We start from the raw sequence: 24,742 nt of genomic DNA, 5'->3' as shown, positions 1-24,742 counted from the left end.
CTGATTAGCTTGTCTGTCTTTACTCCCAGAATTGCAGTATGCCCTCACTTGCTACAGTGACTTGTTGTTTCTAGGATTCTCTTTAGTAAATGACTTTCTATCTCTCATTTATCCTCCCAGCATCCTGTGATGCATGAATGAATTGAGGAAGTGATGGCAAAGGCCAAATTGCCTGTTGTCCTTTAAAGTTTGCAAAGCATTTTATATATACATAGTCTCATATATTCTTCCCAAAAGTCCTGTGGATTAAGGAGATAATATTAGCTGCTCCATTGTTATAGATCTCTGCACTATGTGAGGCTGAGGCAGGAAGGCAGCAAGTTAGAGCCAGGCTTGGGCAAATTAGCAACTATGTCTCAAAATAAGAAATAGAAAAGGGCTGGGGCTGTAGTTCAGTGTGCAGGCCCTCGGTTCAATCCCCAGTACTGAAAATAAACCCCCCAAATATTAAATTCTTTGTTAACTACATAGCTCATAAATAACAAGGCAATGACTCAAACTCAGGGTTTCTGACCCTAGTTTCTGAACTCTCTCCACTTGGATAGAGCACACTTCAGTTCTGGGGCCTAAGTGATTTGCAGGGGCTGGTTCAAAATAAGTACATAAGCCAGTGCCGGGAGGCAGCAACCCTTGTCCATACAGGCCTTTTCTTCTGAACCTTGTGGTAGCTCTCAAGACTGCCTTGTTTTTCAGGGCTTTTTTACAGATGCTCTTAGATGCACATTTCTTTTAGAAATTTGTAGGCTTTCACAAGATTTTACTTAAGTACAACTTTAAGAAAAAAAAGCCTAATAATTCAAATGTTCATTTGCATATATTACATAAGACTTCTATAAGGGTAAGATTATCCAGTTGCAGGCTTATTTTAAGTTTTAATAGGATGACTTGGACAGAGCAGAAATAGTAGGCTTAGTAATGAGCTCAGTAACTTCAACGTTAGAGATATTTCTGCAGTGAATAGCTGGGCTCCTCCTTGTCTCTGTGGAGACACTGGATCTCTCTTGTTTATCTCAGGCTGGGATGATTAACTGCTCTTTGCATGGCTTTCATCTCGCCTGGCACAGTTTTCTCTTTCATCTCATTCATTGCACCAAACCCTTCTTCCCCTCAATTTTTAATACACTTTTGAAATATGTCAGGTACTCTACATTATTTTTACATAAACAGAGCAAAAAAAAAAAAACTTCCCCTAACAAAAAACAAATGTACATTTTCTCCATGGAGGCTGCCACATCTGGCTTGTACAGGTGAAAATAGTGTTCCCTCGCCCATCTTCACTTTTAAATGAGACTGAGAGTCCTTCAATCAAGCCCCATGAGATTAAAATTTTGAAGGAAGGGAAGGGGACAGTGAGGGGTAAGCACCGATTACTCGCACACAGAAGCGGAGGTTTTTATTTTCTATCTCAGTCTTTGTGACTACAGGTCCAAAACACAGTACTGTGACTTACGCTTCACAAAATGCATAGTTGATTTCATACATTTTGCATACATGTTTCTCTCATCTTCTCAATAGCTGCCTCTTTTCCCTTTTCAGTCATTGTGGGGTCATGTGTCCCCTGACCCTCAGTTCTTCTGCTTCCTGTGTGTGACTTAGGTACATGCAGGTTGCTCTCATTTCAGCAAAACAAATTCACTAAAACTGGCTTCATTTCACATACTCAGATCTTCACATCAGACATTTTTGCTGTCTGTGGAAACAGAAACTTACTTTTATCTTTCTATGTTATTTTAGTTTATTTAACAATTTTTGTTAGTACATGTGTATGATACACAGTGAAAAACCTTTATCATGGGAAGTTAATACATACATACATACATATAATTTTAATCCTTTTCCTTCCCTTTCCCTTCCCTTCTCTCCCCTTCCCTCATCCCTAGATGTCCTCCCATCTCCAAAGGTCTACCTCCCTATTTGTTGTCATCTATGTTTTATCTTGCTGTTTAAATTACTTATACTTTGGGGTTCTCTGAGCTTTTTAATGTAATAATTTTTCATGTTGAAAAAAAGAGTCTTTGGCTCATCACCTCTTCAGAGTGAACCTGGGCAGTCCTGACATCCCCCTACCCCCTTGCTACTCAGTGGACACAGTAGACCTGTGGTTCTAATACCCTTTTGCCTGAAATGCATTTCTTTTAAAATGGCACAGTGTTAGCTCTCAGTAAATGTTCAAATAACTTCGTATGTCACATAGCTAATTGGTGGCAGTTAAAACTAAAATTAGATGCCAACCTCATTTCATTACTAATTAAGTATTTTATTGATGAGGAAACACATCAATGTGGGTTTAAAGGCTTGCATAATATCCACACAATTATTAAGCTTCAGGAATGAGTGCCCTCTCCTAGGAGTCTGGGATTAGAGTTAACCCACCCAGCCCTGATCCCTATTCTACCCCTTTTCTTTACCTATCTTTTGCCCTCCAATAGGGGGTTCATTTTGCCCAGAATGTGGCAGAGTCAACCAAATCTACATATTATGTTCTGAGCTAGATGATTTCTAAGGACACTTTCAATATAGCACTCTATGTCTTTGATCCCCAAGTAAAATTGTGTGTGCTAGGTTAAAATTTCAAGCTATAGGATGAGGTTTCATTCAAACCTCAGCTCTGCAAACACACCAGCATACTAGGCAAAGGGGTGGAAATCAGAATAGGTGTATGAGTGATTTAACCTTTCCCATCCATTTCATTTTTTATAAATCAATAGTATACTTGCGTCTCATTGGTGAGGGTTGAAATAGGCTCATACCTATGAAATCCATAACATAGAACTGGTAAGTGGTTGTAGAGAAATTTCAATAAAAGTTACCAAGTATTTTTGCCAAACTGGAACTCAGATACAGTAAGAAAACAATCAAGGCAGTGAAGAATTAATGAAAGTAAGTTTTAAAAATAAGTACCAGTGGTCTGGAGATTTAGCTTCGTGGTTCCAACACCTGCCTCGCAAGGGCAAGGCCCTGAATTCGATCCCTGGTACCAAAAAACAAATGTACCAGTGATATCCATAGTTTAATCAAACAAAAAAGTGAAACATGCCAAGACAGAATGATAAACTACAAATCTCTCAGGCTAATTAACATCAAAGATAATTTTTAATTTTGGCAGCTAGTTTTCTGAATTATATTGTGACTTTCATGATATTGTACATATCTGTTAATCAGAACTGTATTAGCAAACTCAAGGCCTTCTGGCTATATCCTGTCCACGAAATTGAGTATCAGTGATATAGCTAAGGATATCGACTTCACTTGACTTCACTGTGTCACTTGTAGACACTCTGAGATAAACTGAAGAGGCTAAAAATTTCTATAAAATATCAGGAAATTGGTGGAGCCAACTCTGAGGAATGAATGTGAGGAAAGAATGTGAGCCTCAGCTCCTAACTCACACAGTGCTAAACTGGCTGCAGACCTGGGAACCACCTGCGGGGATAAACTTTATATTTGAACCCTCAAAAAAATTATAAAATGCTTTGTCTGCCCTGCACAATTTCTGTATGTCTATGAACACATGGGGGTTAAGTTACTAAACAAATATTTATTGAATGCCCATCATACAGTGATGAAAAGAACACCAGCACTTTACTGGTAAGTGTATAAGAAGGTGAAAATGTAGTGTCACAAATACTGTGATGTAGCTATTCACAGGTGTTGTATATCCATAAATAGGCATTTGTCTCTATCTTCAAAATAGGAAGATGTGTGTCAGGACAAAATGTCATATGGCATTCTAATGTACACTGACTAATCAAGCCCTGGAAAGAGCTTTCTCCCACTGCCATACTAAGGGGATAAAGGAACTCTTGAAACCTCTCACCAATTTTTTTTAAGTTTATTGGTACATTTTAGGTATACATTATGATCACATTCATTATTGTGAATTTATACCTGTACATGATATATCTTGGTTCTTATTTTTTTCTCATTCCCCTTCCATCCCTTCAACCTCTCTCCCTTCCCTATTTACATAAGCTTTCTTTGCATTTTTTCCTTTTTTTTCCTGTCACCAATTTTTTAAGTAGAGTCTTATACTAACAAAAAGGAGACATGTTCATCAGATCTGCACGCAGAATAAAGTTGGAAGAGAGAGCCAGCAAAATGATGACTGAAGCAAGATTCAGAAAGAAATAGCAGGCTAGGAAAATGGCCTGAAACCAAGAAAAATGCAAAATTTTGTATTTAAAAAAATTAAATACTGAATATAAGAACAGGAGGTGGGAAAACTGGTTTAGAAGTAGTCCATGTGAGAAGATACAGCAAATGATTAACTAGAAGTTCTTCCTGGTTTGACTATGCATAAACTTCTCTAATGAAGCAGAATGTCATTACTAACTGGAATATCCTAAAGGGCAAAGATCACATCTCATATATTTTAATATCTCTCCTTTTATTAGAATAAAGTCTAATTCAAACAATATGTTCAATAAATCTTTCCTATATGGAGTCAAAACTAAAAATGCTTAAAGCAATAGGATCCACCAGTGAAGGGGCTGTGGTCAGAACACTCAAAGAGGCCTGTGTTTGTTCCTCTCTTTGTACAGCTTTTCTGACACTGCTCTGGCTTTTTCCTCCCATTTTCTTCTGAAGATAACAATCAAAATCCTTTGCATGATTAGAAATCTGGATGTTATCTCTTGACTGACCTCACACCACACTTTATACACTCTCCTCTTTGCTCACAAACTGCTATGACTCTTGCTATTGTTTCAAGGTGTTTGTGCCTTTTCTACTCTTCACAAATGCCGGGCTCTTTGCATGGGGCACGTGCACACACACACACACACACACACACACACTTTTTTCCTACCTACTCTACCTGTTTTACTGCTTTTCTTTTTAACTGATTCAGGGAAAGCTCCCCGAACCCACATCCCTATTTTTCACCTTTCTAGCAGTAATCAAACCCATCTCCCTACTGAAGTGTGAACTCTGTGACCTCAGCTGTATTGTGTCTTCAACAGTGTATGCCATGTAGCTAGGTCATTGATCCTCCAACTTTAATGTGCTGGTGGAAGATGTAGGGGATCTTTTTAACCTGCAGATTCTGATTTGTACAGAGACTACTGATGCTATTTGTCCTCTGACCAACCTTGAGTTGAAAAGATCTGCAAGATAGCCTACCCACATGTCCTCACTGCTATAGCCATCCTTTTCTTCCCATCCTCACAGCTATTGCCTTAGTGAGATTCCTCTGCACCTCTCACTGAGACCAGCTAGTGTTACAGGTAGTCTTTCTGCCATGGTTTTCTAGAAGTCCAGTCCCTGGGCCACAAACCTTCAAAATGTCATTCTAAAATGTAATCCTAATCATGTTGTCTCCCTTCTTCCAAAATTGTAGAGATTTCATGTTACCTCATAGGAAAAAAAAAAAACAAAACCATCCCTCAGTAAGGCGTTCATGGCTCCATCAAGAGTTCTCTCTGATGAATTTTTTGCTTTTACCTCTTTCGTTTCTCCCTCTCTAAGGGAGAAGTGTTACTTTGAGCCTGGCATATGGCTGGAACTTACTAAATGTGTAACACAAATTAAGTAATGCTGACATGTATGCTCCAGATGCCATATTTTAAACGGGAATAATTTGACATAGTAGAGTTCCAGTAAAGAAAAAATACTAGTATGGGTTCAGAATCCCTGTGATTAGATAAAGAGTTCAAAGAGTGATCTAAATATATAACCTTGAGCAAAGATGTCCCCACAATAGTAAGGGCTTAGTAAATATTTATTGAATGAAAGAATGAAAATACAAGCCCAATTATATGAAGCTTTCAGACTGAAGAGAGATTACATACATTTGAGTTACCTCTCTCTTCCTTCAGAAGCTAGATTATATTCAGAGCAGCTGATTTCAGTCCAGTAAAATAAAGAATTTCTTAACAAGACCAAGACTTAGCATAGTCTCAGTACTAATTATGGCTATTTTTGTGGCAAATGACAGAAAAAAAGATAACAAAGTTGTGGGTGATTTGCTGTTTTTATTGGTTTCAAAAGGACCCTCCCTTTTTTCCCTTTCTCTTTCTGTCCCCAACCACACCCCCTCCTGTGTGGCTTCTGTGTAGACACCCCACAGGTCCAGATCATTTTTTTCCAAGGAAACACAACAGCCTCCTGTTCTAGAAATCCTCTGACAAGACCAGCTGGGACTGGAGCTGAACAAAGCTTCATGTCCCTGGGAAAGGTGCTTCCCTGGAGGAACAGAGACTCACATACCAATGCTGGACCCATTGTACCTGCTGGAGGTGCAATTGCAAGAAGACAAGGATAGAGCTGAGAGTAAAGGGGCAAGAAATTGCTCAGATCCACACAGCCAGGAGCTACCCAAAGGAAGAACAAGAGCTAAAGGACAAAACAGTAGTTATCCACTGCAGCCTGAATGCTTGCTCCTGTTCCAAAACAAAACTATATTCAGTGTTGCATATACACATAATGCAAACTTAGCTTACAATCACTAGTTATTAGAAACTCCCAAGTAATGCAATCCACATTTTACTAACCTGAGGAGCATTCACTATTCTTATGGCATAGACTGGAAGACTTTTTTGTGCTGACTTTTTAAATTCATTTCTTTGCCCCCAAAATTATTGTATTGAGGATAGAATGATGAATAAAATTGTCATCATGAAGCCTATAATCTTGTGGAAAAGGAAGCCAACTAAAAACATAATCACAAAGCAGGTGGCAAGTACTCTAAGAAAATAACCCATATCCATATTGTTCTATCAAGATATAAAAAGGTATAGTGAAACGGGTCAGTTAAGCTCCTCCATGATCAAATATGTTTTCTTGGTTAACTTGACCAGATGCCTCTTAGAATTATAATGTAGATTGGCAGGAAGGTTACTTTTGCTGGAGTAATCTCTGTCTTTCCTTGGCATACCAGAAGTATCTACTTGCTTGGAGTGCTCAGTTTCGAACATAGCAAAGACTCACAAGTTTGCCATCATAGACACTGAAATTGGCACATTCAGAGGCACAGAAAACACAGATTACTTCAGGCCAAATGAATGGCTTCCATCAGTTGCTGGAGCTGTAAGAAATTAAGGAGAAAGTGAGGAGATTAGCAATATCACTGTTCCCACAGCATCCCTGTCACCCATAATTCTCACTTTAGTCCTCAGTATTTCTTCTTTTTCCCAGGTTGATGCCTTCAACTTTTGTCACAATACCACAAAGCTATGACCTGTCAGGTATGACTTTTTCTGTGGATATTCTTTTCCTCTATGTGTAATAGCAGAGTGAATATTGCCCATTCTTCAGAATCTGAAGTAAGTGAGGGGCTCTGGGTAATCTTCCTGCTTTCCTCCAACAGAATGATAATGTTTTGTCTTACTCTCCAGCCATAGTCATATATTTTAGGTTCTTTAGCCCCTGAACAATAGCAGAGGTAGCTGAATGATAAATCTCACCAGAATTCTGACCGATGCTTTCTGATTTTTTAAAAAATGTTTTTTTCCTGTTGCTTTGTTGCTGTTGACAAGTAGCACACTATTTACAGTGAGTTGAAAAAAAGCTAGGAAACTGCTCTGGATGACTTTGTCACTCTTTCTGCAGGAAGCACAGATGTCCTCCCCTCAGGTGACCTAAGAAGCAATGGGTTCCATTGTAATTGCTGGTCCACAGTGTGGGCCCAGCTGGACTGACATTTTAATTTCTGCCTCTTTTGTGGCTTTCATTATCCTGGGGGCCAAGGTATAAACGTGTCTGGAATCACAATTTGTGGAAGGTTAGTAAAAGTTTGGAACAAGGCCAGGTCCATTCAGTGCTTGGGATGGATTTCTTGGAGACTCTCCAAATGTATGGGTTGCTCATTTGTGCCATGTGGCCAGACTTGAGTCTAGAATCGACAGTTAAGATAAAATTTTGCTTACTCCTGCCTAGCTGCATAATGGAAAAAAACTGAGGTGAGCAGTCTGGAGAGGGCTACTGTTTTGCTTAGAAGGCTGGTTCCACAGAGGAGGATTGCTTCAGTGTGGGAAGGCTTTAGGATGCTTAGGAAGCAGTTACTATATGAAAGATGGTTTCGGGGGAAATTACGGCTAAGAATGAAAGTACTCTGGTTCTTAGCAAATGTTCTGTCTACCCAAAAGTTCTTATATAATGAATAAAAACAGGGCCCTTTGGTTCCACCTGGGTTGGTACTCCAATTCCACCCCTTACCAGCTATATAACTAATAAATTTAACTTACTCCTCAGAAAAGTAATGGCATTATGAAGTTAGGATTAAATGATCTAATGTATATAAATGGTTAGCATAATATCTGATATATACAAAATGTTCCACCATATCTTACAAAGACTATCTAAAATATTGATCCAGTAGTTTTATAAAGTTGGGGAGTATCAAATTACCTTGGGAATTTGATGTACATTATGGATCCTTGTCCATCAAGGGAAAGAATGCACATATACAAAATGTATGCACACAGTTTTAGGAAATTAATAAATACAAGGCAGTACAACCATAGACTTTAGGCTAAGATCTTTTGTTCTAGGGATAGTACATTTTGAAGAAGAGAGAATAAAGTCTTCAGTCTAATTATGTTCTATATTTTTAAATCATTTATAATCATTATCTCATAATTTTTAAATTTGAGGGGCCAGAGATTTAGCTCAGTGGCACCGTACTTGCCTCACAAGCGCAAGGTCCTGAGTTCGATCTCCAGTACTGGTAAAAAAAAAAAAAAACTGAAATAAATTTTAAATTTGGAAAGGATCTTATCCACTCTAAAACATTCATTTGTTCATTTAAATCAGAATGATAGCACTAAAGTCCTGAGAAAATACTTAGTGTTCAGGTAAACAGATACTTTATCAATTTCATATTTCCATTTAAAAAATAAATTTCTATCTACTATTCTTCAAGTCTGAGATCTTCCTTAAATTTTAGGATATTCCTAATTTGTGCCTAATCCTGTTCTCTAAAATATGCTTAGAGGCCTCAGAAATGTGTATTCATGCAATGTCACATGATGGGCACAAAGATCACTTTTTCCTGTGTATTTTAATTAGTACATTAATATCTGTTCTGCCATACTCATTTGATAGTGTGCTATTTAATGGAAAAGAGCCTGTTACAGTGCTTTACTAAACTAATTAATAAGTTCATTAGGTATGAATTCAAATTAATAAAGACTTACTGAGGGCCAGGGATTTAGCTCAGTGGTTCGGCGCCTGCCTCGCAAGTGTAAGGACCCGAGTTCAATCCCTGGTACCAAAAAAAAAATTTTAAAAAGAAAAGACTCATTGAAAGCCTACAATGGGAGAGGCTCTATTCCATAGCATCTGATATACATGAATGAACTGTAACTCAATAGATATGTGTACCCCCATTGGGTTTACAATCTAACAGTGAAAATGGTCTCCTTTCAGAATATGACTGGAGTTCAAATTCTCTTTTGGACAAGCCCAGAGATAACCTGCAGGTATTCAACCAGATGAATGCCACTATTGTCTCCATTACCACTCCTCAAGGATGCTTGCTTTAAAAGAAAAAAAAACAAAAACTAGCTGATTCAGTGTGGGCAGCACTAAACACAGAGGGCCAAACTGTGTCTAAACAAAATCTACTATAACTTTCCCCAGACAGGAGCATAAACTACAGCTAGAAGGCAGGCCAAATTTACATAAGTCATCTCTGGGCTTTTCACTGCAAAAATACTAAGCTCTTCTACTTTGCTACCAGAATAATTTGGGTGACTTTTGAAAAGAATTTTTAACAATAAAGCCAAGGTAGTATGGTTTGGCTGTTTTATAGTTAGAAGTGATAGGAAGTAGGGCAGATCATGTGGAAAGAAGCAGATTAATAATAGGAATAAGAGAACATGAAAAATTGGAAGTAGATCAGATAAGTAACGGGGAAAAGCAAGAGACATGTAAAAGGCCATGTAATGATGTAATATTGTCAAAAGTGTTTATGAAAATCCTGAAACAGTGGTGACATGATCAGAGCACATGGTTTTGGGGATGCATGTGCTCTTAGGAATTCACCAGGTCTCACTTTAGAATAGAAGTTAAATGATGTTGCCAAAGCCCCGCACAATGATGGTGGGAAGCCACTGCCCAACAGGCAAAGAACTGTAGAAAGTATGCTCATAAATCTGAGGAAGGAGAAATTAACCTGAATTAGTAGCACCATTATCTTATTAAATTCTTTTATTGGTACATTGTAGGTATACAACACAATTACATTTCTCATTGGGAATTGCACCTTTACATAATGCATCTTGGTTCTTATTTTTTCCCCATTCCTAGCCCTCCCTTCACCCCCTCCACCCTTCCCTATTTACAAAGACTTTATTTCCATTTTTTCCATTTCTCAGCATTTTTCCTTTCCCTTCTTTCCTTTCCCCTGACCCTCCCACTACCCCTACCCCTTTGGACCTTTTCTTCTTATTTTACATTATCGATTATTCATTCTAATCATTGGTACAGTTTAGGTATACAATATAATGACATTCATCATTGGAAATTTGCACCTTTACATAGTCTCTCTTGGTTCTTATTTTTCACCCTTGCCCAGCCCTCCCCCTTCAACCCCTCCATTCCTCCCTATTTATAAAGATTTTGTTCCTATTTTTCCATTTTCTCATATTAATCCCATTCCCTTCTATCCTTTCCCCTAGCCCTCCCACTTCCTTCCCCTTTGCCCCTTTTCTTCCTATTTCACATTACCTATTATACATTTAGTGCTTATTTACACTTTGAGTTTCTCACACCAGAGAAACTATTCGGTATTTATACATGTGTGTCCTATTTATTTCACTTAAGAGTATCGCCTCAATGAGTAGCACCATTATCTTAAGAGAACAAAATCATTTATTTATGACCCAATAATGTGATATTGTTCATGTACATACATAGACAACAATATTTTTAGCAGATAAATTGCTTATCTTTTCCCCCAGTAAATTCTTTGATAAACAATAGTATAAATATTCTGTAGCCAGCATTCTTGATTTTGTAAACAATCAAGAAACAAATAAGGCATCTACCTGATATCCCATACAAACTTATACATAGGCTTCTATAAACAGAAGGCAATCACAAGAAGCATCGACAAGAACCACAGCTTGGCGGTGTGTACCTGTAATCCCAGCTATTCTGGAGTCTAAGGCAGGATGATTGCAAATTCAAAGTCAGCCTGGGAAATTTAGCAAGATCCTGTCTCAAAATAAAATAAAAATGACTGGTGCTATAGCTCACCAGTAGTGGTAAAGCACTTGCCTAGCAGGCAGGAAGCCCTGGATTCAATTTGCAGTACTAAAAACAAAACAAAAAAACCAAAACAAACCACCCCACACACTAAGACAGAACCTGTGGCACTTGGTATAGGCTTTCCATACTCTACCTATTACACCAACCAGAGGACCCTCTCAGACCAACCCTATAGTTATAAAGGCAAACCTACAATGTTTATAATAGGGCTAGGTTCTTTCTTTAGTCATAAGGAATATATTGAACATATTACCTTTTGTGATTTTGTTCCTATCAAAAAAAGTAGTTGTCTCCTACAGAATAAAACTGGAATCACTAGCTATGATTAGTCAGCACTGGTTTTTAATTATTCCAAAGCAATCTACTTCAGAATTCAAGCCTTCAAATGGGAATGTTTCCTTTTCATTAGGTGGTAAAACTGTAATTCTTTATTTAAAAGCTTACAGAATAAGTCCTATCTTCAGCTTTTAAAAAGATAATTAGTTGAGAGTAGGACACATAAAAGTACATATGTGTGTGAGCATAACCCACTAACCTGCACACACATGCAAATCCAAATTCTAGTCATCATCTTTCTTCAACTAGAGAGAGGTTAGAAGGAGAGATATATTCTTGTCATTTAATTTCTCTATGCCCCTTAACTTTTTCATTACTCAACAGTACCCTGACACTGAATTCTCTATCTTAGATTGTGATTAGACAGACTAATAAGACAAAAATGTACTTTGCAAACATAAGTGCAGTGAAGGTGTTTAATGATAAAGCCTGCATGTTATCAAGCACATGAGGGCCTTTTCAATCAAAATGAACCGTCTTGGCAAGTGATATCAGGGAACCTAAAACATTAAAATTCAAGTTAATTTCAATTGTTATTGAAAAAGTCATTATTGTATGAAATGTCTAAAAAATAAAATAGCTAACATTTACTGAGAGTTCATAATAGGACGAATATTATTCTAAGCACTTTACATCTTATCATCTAATCCTCACAAAACCCTAAAAGTACTAAAGTACTAAAAGTGAAGTTTGAAGAGTATTTTAACAGTGACTAGATTATGCAATATTGATGTACAAAAAATTTCAATTTCATCCATATAGAAGTCCTTGGCAATCCATTTCAGATCATAGCTAAAGTTACATTTGTATAATATAAGAATCTTCCTAGCTGCCTTTATTCCTAGGCTTTGTAGTTTCCCACAGACATGTGACTCTCTAAATGTTCATGTCTTCACTGAGAAATAGAAAATGCCGTGACAGGTCCTGTATATATAGAAAAAGCACAGCACTATCTCAACAATGCAAGAATGGCACAATTACAATCCTTCTAGTGTTGCCCAGGGGACCATTTTCTTTTCTTTACCATATCTGCAAAGATGAACCCCATTGTACAAGTGAAATGCCTCCTTTATTTTCCAAGGGCATAGCAAATCCTAACAACTATTTCACTCAAGAGCTGGAAAACAGGTTCAAGGTTTGCTGAGCCAAGTATAAAGTAGAGAATGAAGGAGGAGAGGGGGAAGAGGTACATGGAAAGGGAGAGGAAAGGGGAAGTGGTAAAGGGAGACAGGGGGAAGGAGAGAAAGAAGGAAAGAGAATGAAAAACTGGCTCCGGAAAAGATGAGGAATATGAAGTTCAAGAATGGAAACCAAGAAAATTCCAAATCTATTAAGATTAGCTTCTCTAAAGCTAGTGATTGGCTCTATAAAAACAAATCATCTAGTTGTTCAGACAAATCTGGAAAACTGGGTCAAATGAAAACATTAATACATGTTAATATTTCCACAATAATATGACCTCCTAGTATATGCCTGGTCCCTTAACATCCCATGCAGACATCACTATGATCTTCAACTTGCCTCTTGACACAAAGCTCCCTTCATTTGCTTTATCTTTTTCTTGACTACTTAATTCTTGGAAACTTGAAGAAATTTAACTTTGATTTTTGTTTGTTTTCACTTTTTTATCTTTTTGGCTCATAAACTCTAGAAAATCATTACCTAGGCCCCATAGGCATTAAGTCTAAATGAAGGTTATTGAGTAGAAAGGAGGAAAGCCTTTGTCTCAAAGTTTTCATTTCAGGTAGTTGATAGCATAGACATATTAGAGTCATTTTAATATTAAACCTGGAGAGGAGAAGCAGTTTCAGTAATATATTACTGATCACTCTTCTCCAACCAGGAACAAAAAATAGGTTGTAAAAAGTTTAAGGTTTGTGCACAGCACACTTTATTATTGGAACTTAGGCTGTAGGAATATTTTATGTGGGGCTTTCTGGCTCTGTGAATTCAACTTCTTTCTTTTTGGAATGTCTTACTTTCACATCCATTTACTAATGAGAACTAAGAGTAATATATTTTATATTTGTAAGTGCTTGACATGGAAACAAAGGAATGTCTTAGTCAGTGTCTTCTGGCTGAAAGAAACAAAGGTACACTTAGTTACTTCAGAAAATTAGCAGTGGAAGAAGATTAAGTTGGGTGAAGGGAATTACTACAAGGATACCCCGGGGCTGAAAGTGGGAACCCATCAGAATTTAAGTCAACTCTAAATACTAGTGTCCTAACATCTTTGCTTTTTTACTGGGCATTGCCCCATCCTCCTTTTCCAAACAACTTCCTCCCTCTTCACTCTTTATCGATTCTGTTCCTTCATAATTTTAGTTCACATATGGTTCATGACATCCTCTCAGAATCTGACTTTGCTGCCAACTGGCTTAGTAGCTTAGTTTCCCAATGCCAAATTTCCAAAAACAGAATCTTATTGGCTCAGATTATAATTTTAAACTACTCTGTAGAGATGGATGGCCAGGTTACAAAATAACTGTCTGCAAGTGTCCATCCTTTGGTCCACTCATCTAAGACAAGAGATACCCAAATGATGTAGAGAATACTTTAAAGCAGGAATACAGAATGAAGTCAAGGAGGCAATGAATGGGAAAAGGTTGACATAAAAATTTCAACTTTGCTGGCAGATTATATGGAAACAAGTCTGTCTTTTTTCTTAGTAAACCTAATCCCAGCTAACTGCAATAGACTTGGATTTGCCTTGATGATACAGCATGTGAAAGCAGCAACAGCTCTTCTTTCCCCTACCCTTTCCTTCAACTTTATCTCCATCTGGTCCATTACTTTATCTCCATGACTAGCCACATATCTAAGAATCTTCAGACTTACATCTCAAACATTTGAAATTTTCATTTAGTCTGCCAATGAAAGTATTTTCATTATCCAAAGATCACCAGTTGCTTTATTTTACTTACTATAGGAAATAATGAATACTTCCTTGCCTAAGCCCACAGCATTTATTTCAATAGGTACCCAATTCACAGAGTGCCAAATTGTATTTGTGAATGTATAGGAGATCTAGTCCAATCAACCTGAGAGTTAAGTAACCTTATACAGCATTCACTGAAAAAAAATATTTACAGTAGTGACTTACTGAATAATGAAAAAAAAAAAAGAATTACATAATATTATAAATGTAGGTGGCACTGGTCAAACACTGGTTAAAATTACAGCTCTGCCTTGTAATAACTATGACTTTGACCAAACTTTCATTCCCATAACCATATGCAAAATGAAGGTAATATAACTACTTCATGGAGGTTTCATGAATATTAGGCACGATAATGTATATACATTATTGTATAATGATTGGTGCAAAGTACTCAGGAAATAGTAGTGGTTGCTTCTATTACTATATCTATAATTATTATCACCTCAATGAGTATTATGAAGATTAGAGAATACAGATTAGAAATATGAGAATTATATCTTTAAGTACTTCACAATCTTAAGATAATATAGGTATACATGCTAGAAGTGGTCTATGCAGACAATTTGCACACATACAAATGGAACTCAGTAGAGTGGTGGGCTAAGTATAAGATAATAAACTAAGATTCTTTAATCAGGAAAAGGGGATTAAAATTTGGTGAATTTCCAATACAGAGGGCAGATTTCATTCTGCATATATTTGTCTACTGCAATGATAAAGACAGGACTCATGAGTTTTTTTAAATGAAACATGACCTATCTTAAAGGGGGAATTGAAACATTAAGATGAGGATTGCAAATGGAAATGACTTTCTGGATGAAATACCTGGAAGTCATTGTTCAAAACTACTGATAGCACACTATTTGGATTTATAGTTCTCTTCATTGGGAGGCCTAGACCAGGTTAGAGTCCCATGCTACATATTCCCTGCTTTTTTTTTCCCCCCTACATAACACTTATAACACATTTGTACTACTTGCTTAAAATCCACTTTTTGGGCTAGGTTTTAAATTCTGATTCTTGTGTTCAGCACTCTATCTCTCTGACTAGCCAAAGAGGCCTGATACTTAGTGAGCACTCCATAAATATATGTTGAATGAATTAATGCCTTAATGCAAGAATGCATTAAGCAATGAACTTGGAGTTAGAAGGGGCTTTCATCATATACTATTCTGACCCAACTTAATCACCCTTTCACATGTAACAGATGAGGAAACCGAGTCCCAATATCATATACAGCAGTTCATAGCAGTATTAAACTAAACTCTGGGTCTCTTGCCTTTCTGTCCAATGCTCTTTTTTTTTTTTTTTTTTGTACCAGGGATTGAACCTGGACCCTGCACTTGCAAGGCAGGTGCAGCACCACTGAGCTAAATCCCGGGCCCCCAAAGCTCTTTCTATTTTGCTATATATTACTTCTGAGAACAAATACCACAAAAATCAAAGATCTTCATTATTTAAAAAAAGAGGCAAATATAAAAAAAATCTTCTGACAACAGGATATAATTATAGGACTTCTAATACATTTCTAATAAGCCACTGGTTGATTTAAATGTTTTACACAGAACTCATCTAATCTTCAAAGCAACAAGACTAATCTTACTATCCTCATTTTTCAGATGATGAAAATTGAGACACAGAAAAGCAAACAGATGAAAGTCACACAATATGCAGAAAGCATAACATCCTTTATATTATGGCAACTTACAGCAAACATTTACTGAGTGCTTACAGTGTTCTAGTTATCTTGTTGAATATTACAATGCATTATCTCATTCCATCTTTACAATCACCCTTTCAGATACATTATTACTCCATTTTACAGATGAGGGAACTGAAGTATAGACACACTTAGTAACTTGCTCAAGGACATATACCTGGAAAAGGGCAAGTTAATACTTAAATTCATGTCTGATTCTAAAACCTGGGCTCTTTGCCTCATTGTGATACTGAGCACCAAAGAAAATACACTCAATGTACCTACCATGACTCCTTGCCCTTCCACTGTTGCCACATTCCCTTTGGCCTCTTTGATCTAAAACAACAATAAGAAGGGACATGAGGTGAGTTAGGACAAGAAGGGGGTTTATCAGAAAAAAGAACATAGTCTCTTCATAGGTTGACAGTTGTCCTCCTCATTGAGAAATATGTGTGTGTATTTATGTATATGTAGTCAGGGTACCTATATTGTCATACATTATGATATTCCTTGTACTTGAGCCCTTTGCTCAACTTTTGCTATGACCAGGAGATGACAAAATTATTTTTATTTATTTAACTAATTTTTTTCTTTGGTTCGATTTTTTGTTTGTTTATTTTGAGATAGGTTCTCATGATGTAGCCCAGGGTGGCCTGAAACTTATCCTTCTGCCTCAGTCTCCCAAATGCTAATTAATATTTTTCCTTTTTTGCAGTGGTATCTTGCACATGCTAACACATGTGCAAATTACCTATCTTGCACATGCTAACAAATTTGTTTTTAATTCATGTTTCACAATAAAGAATAAAAATGAACAGATCAGTAATTTACATACTAGAGACAGTTTATAGTGGTGACAAAAGTTAAGAAAATAATACAAATAGTGCTGGATGTGGTGGCACATGTCTGTAATACAAGCACTTGGGAGGCTGAGGCAAGATGATTATGGCAAATTCGAGGCCAGCCTGGGCTACACAGAAAGTTTAAGGCCAGCCTGAACTGCATGGTGAAACCCTGTCTCAAAATAAACTTCTTCCTTGTTCTAGATAGAACAATGGTATTATGCAAGGACACACCGTGGTTTAAATGGTAACCACAGTCTGAGGAATGAATTGAAGGGCCTGTAGTGCAAGGAGGGCACCTCACAGGCCCTTAGAATCTAAAGTTAGGCAGAGAAAATAGTGTCTGGCTGGATCCCAAGACTGCAGACCATAGAAAGAAACCACTCACTCAAAAACATAGGAATATTTTCTTTGACTCAATCTTTTTTAGATTTTCCTACTTTGTATTATTATTAGCTTTCCTTCATTAGGTTTTTTGAGGATTGGAATTTTTCTCCAATTTTTTCCTCCTTTCATTCTTTTTATCTTTTCCCTTTCCAATTTTTCTCTTCCTTGTTTTATCTCCTATTATTTCCTTTTACCTTTTTTTCTTTTTTATTCACTCTTTCCAACAACTGTTCTCTGCCACTAATAAGTTCCTTTTATTCAATAACAAGACCCTTTATCTCACTTTTCTCTCCTTTTTCTCCTATTTTACCAATTAATTTTTCAAATTTTGCTTTTTTTATTCCAGTTTCCTACCCCCACGTTTACTAGTATAAGTACTAAGCTTTATGAATAAATAGTTAATTTTACACTATTGCTGCTGAATACTGTGCTATTGTTAGTAGAAGTAATGTTGTTGCATTTAGTAGATATTTACCATAGGTCAATTATAGGTCAATATTTGATTTGTCTTAGTGTTCATACTATAACTATAGATCTCTTTTCTGTGGGCAAGGGTGGTATTTTACTGGTCCTCAGGATTTGTCAATGTTCATGTATTTGTTCAATGTCAATGTATTTAATGGTATAATTGATGCTGATTTTATTACTGTGGCAAAGGTTTCATACCTGTTGCTTTAATTGGTTTCTTGAGATGCCAATATCTAGATTGCCTAGGGGTCATTAATAATACTGTGGCCTATTCTAGTAGAGCTGGATACTGAGCCAAACATGCTACAACTTCCCATCTCAAATAAACAGAGGTGGCTGGATCCTGGGACAGAGGCAAAGGCCAGTAGTTTGCCATACCCAGAGGACACCACTGAAAAGAAGACATTAACTAAAAAGGATTCCAGACTAGAAAACAAACTTTCCACTACAGTAAACCCACAAGCCTCAACACAAAACAAATAAACAAAAATGGAAATATGAAAAGACAATCTAACAAAATGCCTCCCCAAACCCCCAGTTCCCCCAAAGTTGATCCACAGGGCGTTGAAGAGGAGGAAACCCAAAGCCTCACACATCAATTATTCATAATGGTATCAGGGGGAAAACAAAACAATTCGATAAGGCAGTTGGAAAGATCACAGAATATTTAAGTAAGAAGATATTGGGCCAAATAAAAAATCATTGGCAAGTCTAAAGAAGAGTAAAAAGCTAGAAAAGCTAAACAAAATGATGTAAAACATGCATGACCAGCATAGAATAGGATAGAGTTTCATAAAAGGGCTCCAAATAGAAATTAAAGACATTAAAATTCTATTGAAAGTCTGGGCAACAGAAGTGACCAATGCGAGAACAGTCTCAGAACTAGAAGACAGGGCTGTTGTCAGTGACCAATTAATGAAAGACATCAAAACAATGCAAGGACATGAAAAATGAGTCCAACAGCTCCTAGATGATGCAAAGATTTATCTAAGGTCAATTGAAAATAGTGAAAAATCAAAAGATAGCACAAATGACATTAAAAAAGCCTGTTGACTGAAATAATAGCCAAAAACTTTTCAAATAAAAGAATTTAACATACAGATAAGTAAGACATATAGAACCTCAAATAGCAATGATCAGAAAAGAACTTCTCTATGGCACATTATAATCAAAATCCTGGCAGTCCAACCCAAGAACGGAATCTTAAAAGCAGGTAGAGAATATCAACAAATCACTTATAGAGGAAAATCCATTAGAATTACAGCAGACTTCCCAACACAAACCTTAAAGACCAGAAGATCTTGGAATGAAGTGTTTTAAGCCCTAAAAGAAAATAATTTCCAACCCAGGCTGACATCTTGCAGAACAATCTTTCAAAATTGATGGAGAAACAAGATACTTTGATGATACAGAACTCCTAAAGAAATTCATGACCACCAAACCAGCTCTCTAAAGAATTATAAAGGATACCCTAAAAAGAGGCAATGAAGGTAATAATGACAAGAAATGTAATGAAATAAATACACTAGATGGGGTGAGCAATTAAGTGGAAGGGAAAGATAGGGAATCAACAACATGAAAGTAAGGCAATGGTAGGAATAAGTCAATACCTATCAGTAATAACTCTCAAAGTTAATGGCCTCAATTCCCCAAGAAAAGACATAGACTGCCAGAGTGGATCAAGAAACAAAATTCAACAGTATTCTGTACATAAGAAACACATTTTACGCCCCCCCCCCAAAAAACCCTCATAGACTAAAAATCAAAGATGGAAAGAAAACAATATTCTGTGCCATAAGAATCTGAAAAAGAGCAGGTGTAGCTATCTTACATTCAGACAATGTGGACTTCATGCCAAAATTGATCAAAAGAGACAAAGAAGTTCACTACATACGGGTTAAGGAAATAATCCAATAGGAAAAGATAACAATTATTGACATATATGCACTAAACAACAGTGTACCCAACTTCATAAAATAAGTACTATTGGACATAAAAGATCACATAGACATAAACAATTATAGTGGGGGCCCTCAATACTCTACTATCACAAATGGATCAATTAGACAAGAAATCAACTAAGAAATATGAGAATTGAACAAACTTTTGAACAAGTAGGGTTCATCTCAAGGATGTTTCAGTGTATGAAAATTAATAAATGTAACACATCACATAAATAGAAGCAAGAACAAAAATAGAATGATTATCTTAATAGATAGAGAAAAAGCCTTTGACAAAATCCAACATCCGTTCTTTATAAAAACACTGAAGAAAATAGATATAGAAGGATCTTATCTCAATCTGATAAAAAAAAATTTATGACAAATATACTACCAACAGCATTTTAAGTGAAGGGAAACTGAAAACTTTCCCTTTAAAATCAGGAAAAAGACAAAGATATATTCTATAACCACTCCTGTTCAACATAGTACTCAAAACTCTAGCAAGAGCAATCAGGCGAGAAAAAGAAATAAAAGCAATATGTATAGGAAAGGAAGACAAATTGTAATTATTTGCAGATGACATGATATATATATGACATAATCTTCTATATAGAAGATCCTCCCCAAAAAATCCATCAAAAGACTCCTAGAGTTAACCAAATTCAGTAATTAGCAAGATACAAAATCAACACATAAAAATCAATAGCATTCCTGTATACTAATAATGAATCCAATAGGAAAGAAAGTAGGGGAAAAATACCACTCACAATAGCACCAAGGAAAATTAAATATTTAGGAATTAAACTGAGGAAGTGAAAAACTTCTATAATGAAAACTACTCTACCCTGAAAAAAGAAATTGAAGAGGACATAAGAAAATGGAAACATATCCCCTGTTCCTGGATAGGCAGAACCATTATGGTCAAAAAGGCCATACTTCTAAAATTGATATACAGATTTAACACAATCTCAATTAAAAAATTCCAACAGCATTCTTTACAGAACTGGAGAAAATAATCTTAAATTTTATATGGAACCAGAAGAGACCTAGAATGGCAAAAGCAATCTTGGATATAAAGAGCAAAGTGGGGCCGGGGATTTAGCTCAGTGGTTCCAGTGCCTGCCTCACAATCATGAGGTCTCAAGTTTGATTCCCAGTACCAAAAAAAAAAAAAAGCAAAGTGGGAAGCATCACCATCCCAGACTTGAAGTAAATATTAAAAAGCTATTGTGGTAAAAAAGAGCATGGTACTATTCCAGCACATGGGAGGCTGAAACAGGAGGATCATCATGAGTTTGAGACCATTCTGGGATACATAGTGAGTTTAAGGCCATCCTGAACTGTATAGCTAGCCAGACCCTGTCTCAAAAAAAAGAAAGAAAGAAATTAATTAGTATAAAAACAGCATGGTACTGGCATACAAACAGACATGAGGATCAATAGGACAGAATAGAAGATGCAGAAACCACTTCAAGTACATTCAACTATTTGCTCTTTGGCAAAGGGGCCAAAATGACACACACTAGAGAAAAGACAGCCTCTTTAATAAATGATGTTGGGAAAACTGGCTATCCACATGCAGAACATTGAATGCAGACCTATATCTCTCACCATGTACTAAACTAAAATCAAAATGGATCAAAGAACTAAATGTTAGATGAGAAACAGTCTGCTGGAAGACAAGATAGATAAAACACTTGAAGGCATAGGCATAGGCAAGGATTTTCTGAAGAGAATACCAGCTGCACAGGAAATAATTCTGAGAATCAACAAATGGGATCATATTAAATTAAAATGCTTCTGCACACCAAAAGAAACAACCAAGTGAGAAGACAACCTACAGAAAGGGAAAGTCTGTGATTTCTCAGACAGAGGACCTGACCCATATCTAGAATATATAAAGAATTCAAAAAAAATTAGAACCCCCAAAATAAAAGACAGCCAATCTAAAACTGGGCAAGTGAAATGAATAGACGCTCCACAGAAGAAACAGTACAAATGGCCAATAAATACATGAGGACATTCTCAACATCTCTGTCCAATAGAGAAATTAAAACAACACTGAGATTCCATCTTACCCTAGAAAGAATAACCATCATCAAGAAATCAAATAATAGCACATGCTAGAGAGGCTATGGAGGAAAAAGGAACCTTTCTACACTTTTGGTTGTAATGTAAACTAGTACAATCACTATAGAAATCAGTATGGAGATTTTTTTAAAAACTGAAACTAGCAATTCCATTTAATCCAGCTATTTTCCTTATAAGTATCTTCCTGAAAGAGTTAAGGACATCATATTACAGTGATATGAGCATATTTATATTTATACCAGCACAATTCATAATAGCTAAATCTTAGAAGCAACCCATATATCCATCAACAGATGAATGGATAAAGAAATTATGGGATTTACTTACAATGGAGTACTATTCTGTCATAAAGATAAACTTGAGTCATTTATAGGAAAATGGATGCACCTTGAGACCATATTAAGTGAAATAAATCAAACACATAAGGTTAAATATCACATAGTTTCTCTTTTATGAGAAACCCAGAGTAAAAATAAAGACCAAAATAAAACATAGGTAATAGGAAGTAGAGGGATAGATTGTTCTCAAAGGGAAAGTAGATCAAGAGATGGAGGGAAGGGGCAGGGAGGGAAGGAATAAGGGATGAAAAAAGGAATTGGGGTGTGTTATGAACATTTACCAACACCACACAAGTACTGTAAACCTTATGTACTGGGAACATGTACAAGACAAAAAACAAAGGAAGGGGATTAAGAGATGAGGGGGAAGGAAATGGGATTTTTAAAAAGGAATTACAATGTATTATGTACATGTACCAAATTCCCACAAGGAAGGTAAACATTATGTTCTACACATATCTACTAATAAAAAATAACTAAATAAAATGTATTCTCATAAAATTTGCTTTAAAAGACAGAAACAGCCAGGATTATACCCTAAGAAATTTATCACTAAATGGCAACGGATATGTTTTAATTTTTAGAAAAACTATGCCTTGGTGACTTTTTGCCTAGATTTCTTGGTTCTTTGCATTGAAATGTGTATGGTAAATTCTCCCTTCGCTGAATTTCCTTGCTTTTATGGTTTCTTCTGAGTATTAAGCACTTTTCCTACACCACTGCTACTCTAGATTATCTATGTCGACATAGCACCTGGCAACCTTTAGTTATCACTAACTGTATGAATCTCCACATTTATCCAACCACATAACTTAGACTATTTGGAGAGTTTCCAGTCTAATTCGATCTACTTAAATCTGACACCAGCAGATTTCCATTTCCTTTGTTCCTTGTGTAGACCTGATTTAACGTGTTGATCTCTAAAAGGGACAGAGTGGAGACAGCAGTGAACAAACGAGATTGGCAGTTTTAACTGCACAATTTGGCCTAATAGCTTTGATGCTAAACTTGCTAGCTCCTCCAAGTGTACCTTCCTGACTTTGCATCACAACACTATACTAAATCCCTAAGGAAACCAGAGCAGTGTTTTTTTAATTAAAAAGAAAAACAAATGCAAACCAGTAGGATGGTCTTTAAAATTATCACAGATGCATTCTGTGAAGTGCAGGCCTTCATAAATCCTGGTACACTAGAGACCTTTAAAAAAAGAAGCAGAGAACGCTGATCAGGCTCCAAAAAGCGAAAACAGGTGATGTCATAATGCACAGTCCTGTGTGGTCGCGCCAAGACCGCGTGGGGAGCTGCGGCTCCAGGGAGCTCTGCGCTCCGAGCCACTGGGCGACGCAAGTTATCTCCGGGGCCCGCGGACACCGGTGAGCGCCTGGCACCAATCAGGTTCTCGCTCCGCACCAGTCTTTGTTCTCACTGGGGAGCAGGTTTCGGGTGTCTAGCGTCGGCTGTCCGCACTCCATCCGCACGCTGGCCCCCTCGGGGTACTTGACTCCCCTCTCGGCTGTTCCCCTGTACCCCGTCAATTATACTATATCTGCTTCTCTCCCCTGAACGCGGACGCAAAAACCCTAACTCTTGTTTTTAGCTTTGAAAGAGGAAGGCTCAGCTCAATCATTTTAAAAGGCAATTTGTTCTCTGAACCTTCCTTGGCAAGCAGGGCTCAGTGCTCTGCGCGTACAGGACCAGCTGCCTCAGAAAGGACTTCGGGTTGAGAAGACAAACCTCTCTTTGACCCTTTAGTGCTGGACAAACCCCACTTTTATTGCTGAGACGGCTACAAGAAGGTGCTTCAGATAGAGGAAACTGTTTAACCAGAGATGTGTCTGCCCCCGCGAACTCGGTTAATTGTATACATCTACCTCAAATATCTACCTCCATACGAATGTCAAGCTTCAGGTAAATGGTCTTTTGCACAACAAGCCTAACGTAAAGTTCTTGGAGATCCCTGGATGCAGTCCTACAATCCTGCAGTCTTCTGTAGAGCTAAGCTTAGGTTTTGCCTGAGGCTGAATCAATGTTTCGATGGAAGGAATGTTTCAGTCTGTACCCTACATTCCCTTTTTCAGGATATCAGGAAGTGTTTAGCCCAGTCTTAGACCCTCTAGGGAGCTCTAGCTTTCTAGCTATATATCTCTCCTCACCATCTCTGCAGGGAACTCGGAAAGGGGGCGTGGCTTGCAGGGGGCCGAGGGGCGGTCAATGTTATTTGCATATGACACACCCTCTTCCTCTTATTGGCGGACTGGCGCAAACTGTACTCCCGCCTACATCACTACCTAACTAACCCGCCATCTCCTTGCAGTTCAGAGCCTCGGAGATAAACTTAACTTGCCCGGAGATTCAAGGCGTTCTCAGCAGCTGCGATTGGCCCACGCGACTCACAGGCCGGGCCTAGAAGCTCATTGGCTGCGGGCTGGCGCTCCGGGGGCGTGGCCAGGGCTATCCGATCAGCGGGAGGGGGCGGGACCGGAGCC

General features: G+C 37.3%; 2 long non-coding RNA genes across 6 annotated transcripts; one reads left to right on the top strand and one right to left on the bottom strand.

Moving 5' to 3' along the window:
* Positions 1-411: 411 nt before the first annotated feature.
* LOC110347664 (uncharacterized) lies at positions 412-24,571 on the bottom strand. Of its 5 annotated transcripts, XR_015451623.1 has the most exons (7): positions 24,141-24,571; positions 23,376-23,453; positions 16,473-16,523; positions 9,135-9,202; positions 8,627-8,662; positions 6,492-7,024; positions 412-1,690 (listed from the first exon to the last, which is right to left on the bottom strand). It is a non-coding gene; the product is annotated as an uncharacterized LOC110347664 (long non-coding RNA). The 5 variants fall into 5 exon arrangements; XR_015451624.1 differs by lacking the exon at positions 9,135-9,202 and having other exon boundaries at positions 6,839-7,024; XR_015451625.1 differs by lacking the exons at positions 9,135-9,202; positions 23,376-23,453 and having other exon boundaries at positions 413-1,690.
* Positions 23,539-24,723, top strand: LOC147827882 (uncharacterized). Its single transcript, XR_015451626.1, has 3 exons — positions 23,539-23,629; positions 24,009-24,164; positions 24,571-24,723. It is a non-coding gene; the product is annotated as an uncharacterized LOC147827882 (long non-coding RNA).
* Positions 24,724-24,742: the final 19 nt, after the last annotated feature.

This window comes from Heterocephalus glaber, unplaced genomic scaffold, assembly GCF_053883595.1.
Source record: "Heterocephalus glaber isolate CG9 unplaced genomic scaffold, H.glaber_assembly_v1.0 deba00001429, whole genome shotgun sequence".
Taxonomy (NCBI): domain Eukaryota; kingdom Metazoa; phylum Chordata; class Mammalia; order Rodentia; family Bathyergidae; genus Heterocephalus; species Heterocephalus glaber.
This window is presented reverse-complemented; position numbering and strand designations above follow the sequence as displayed.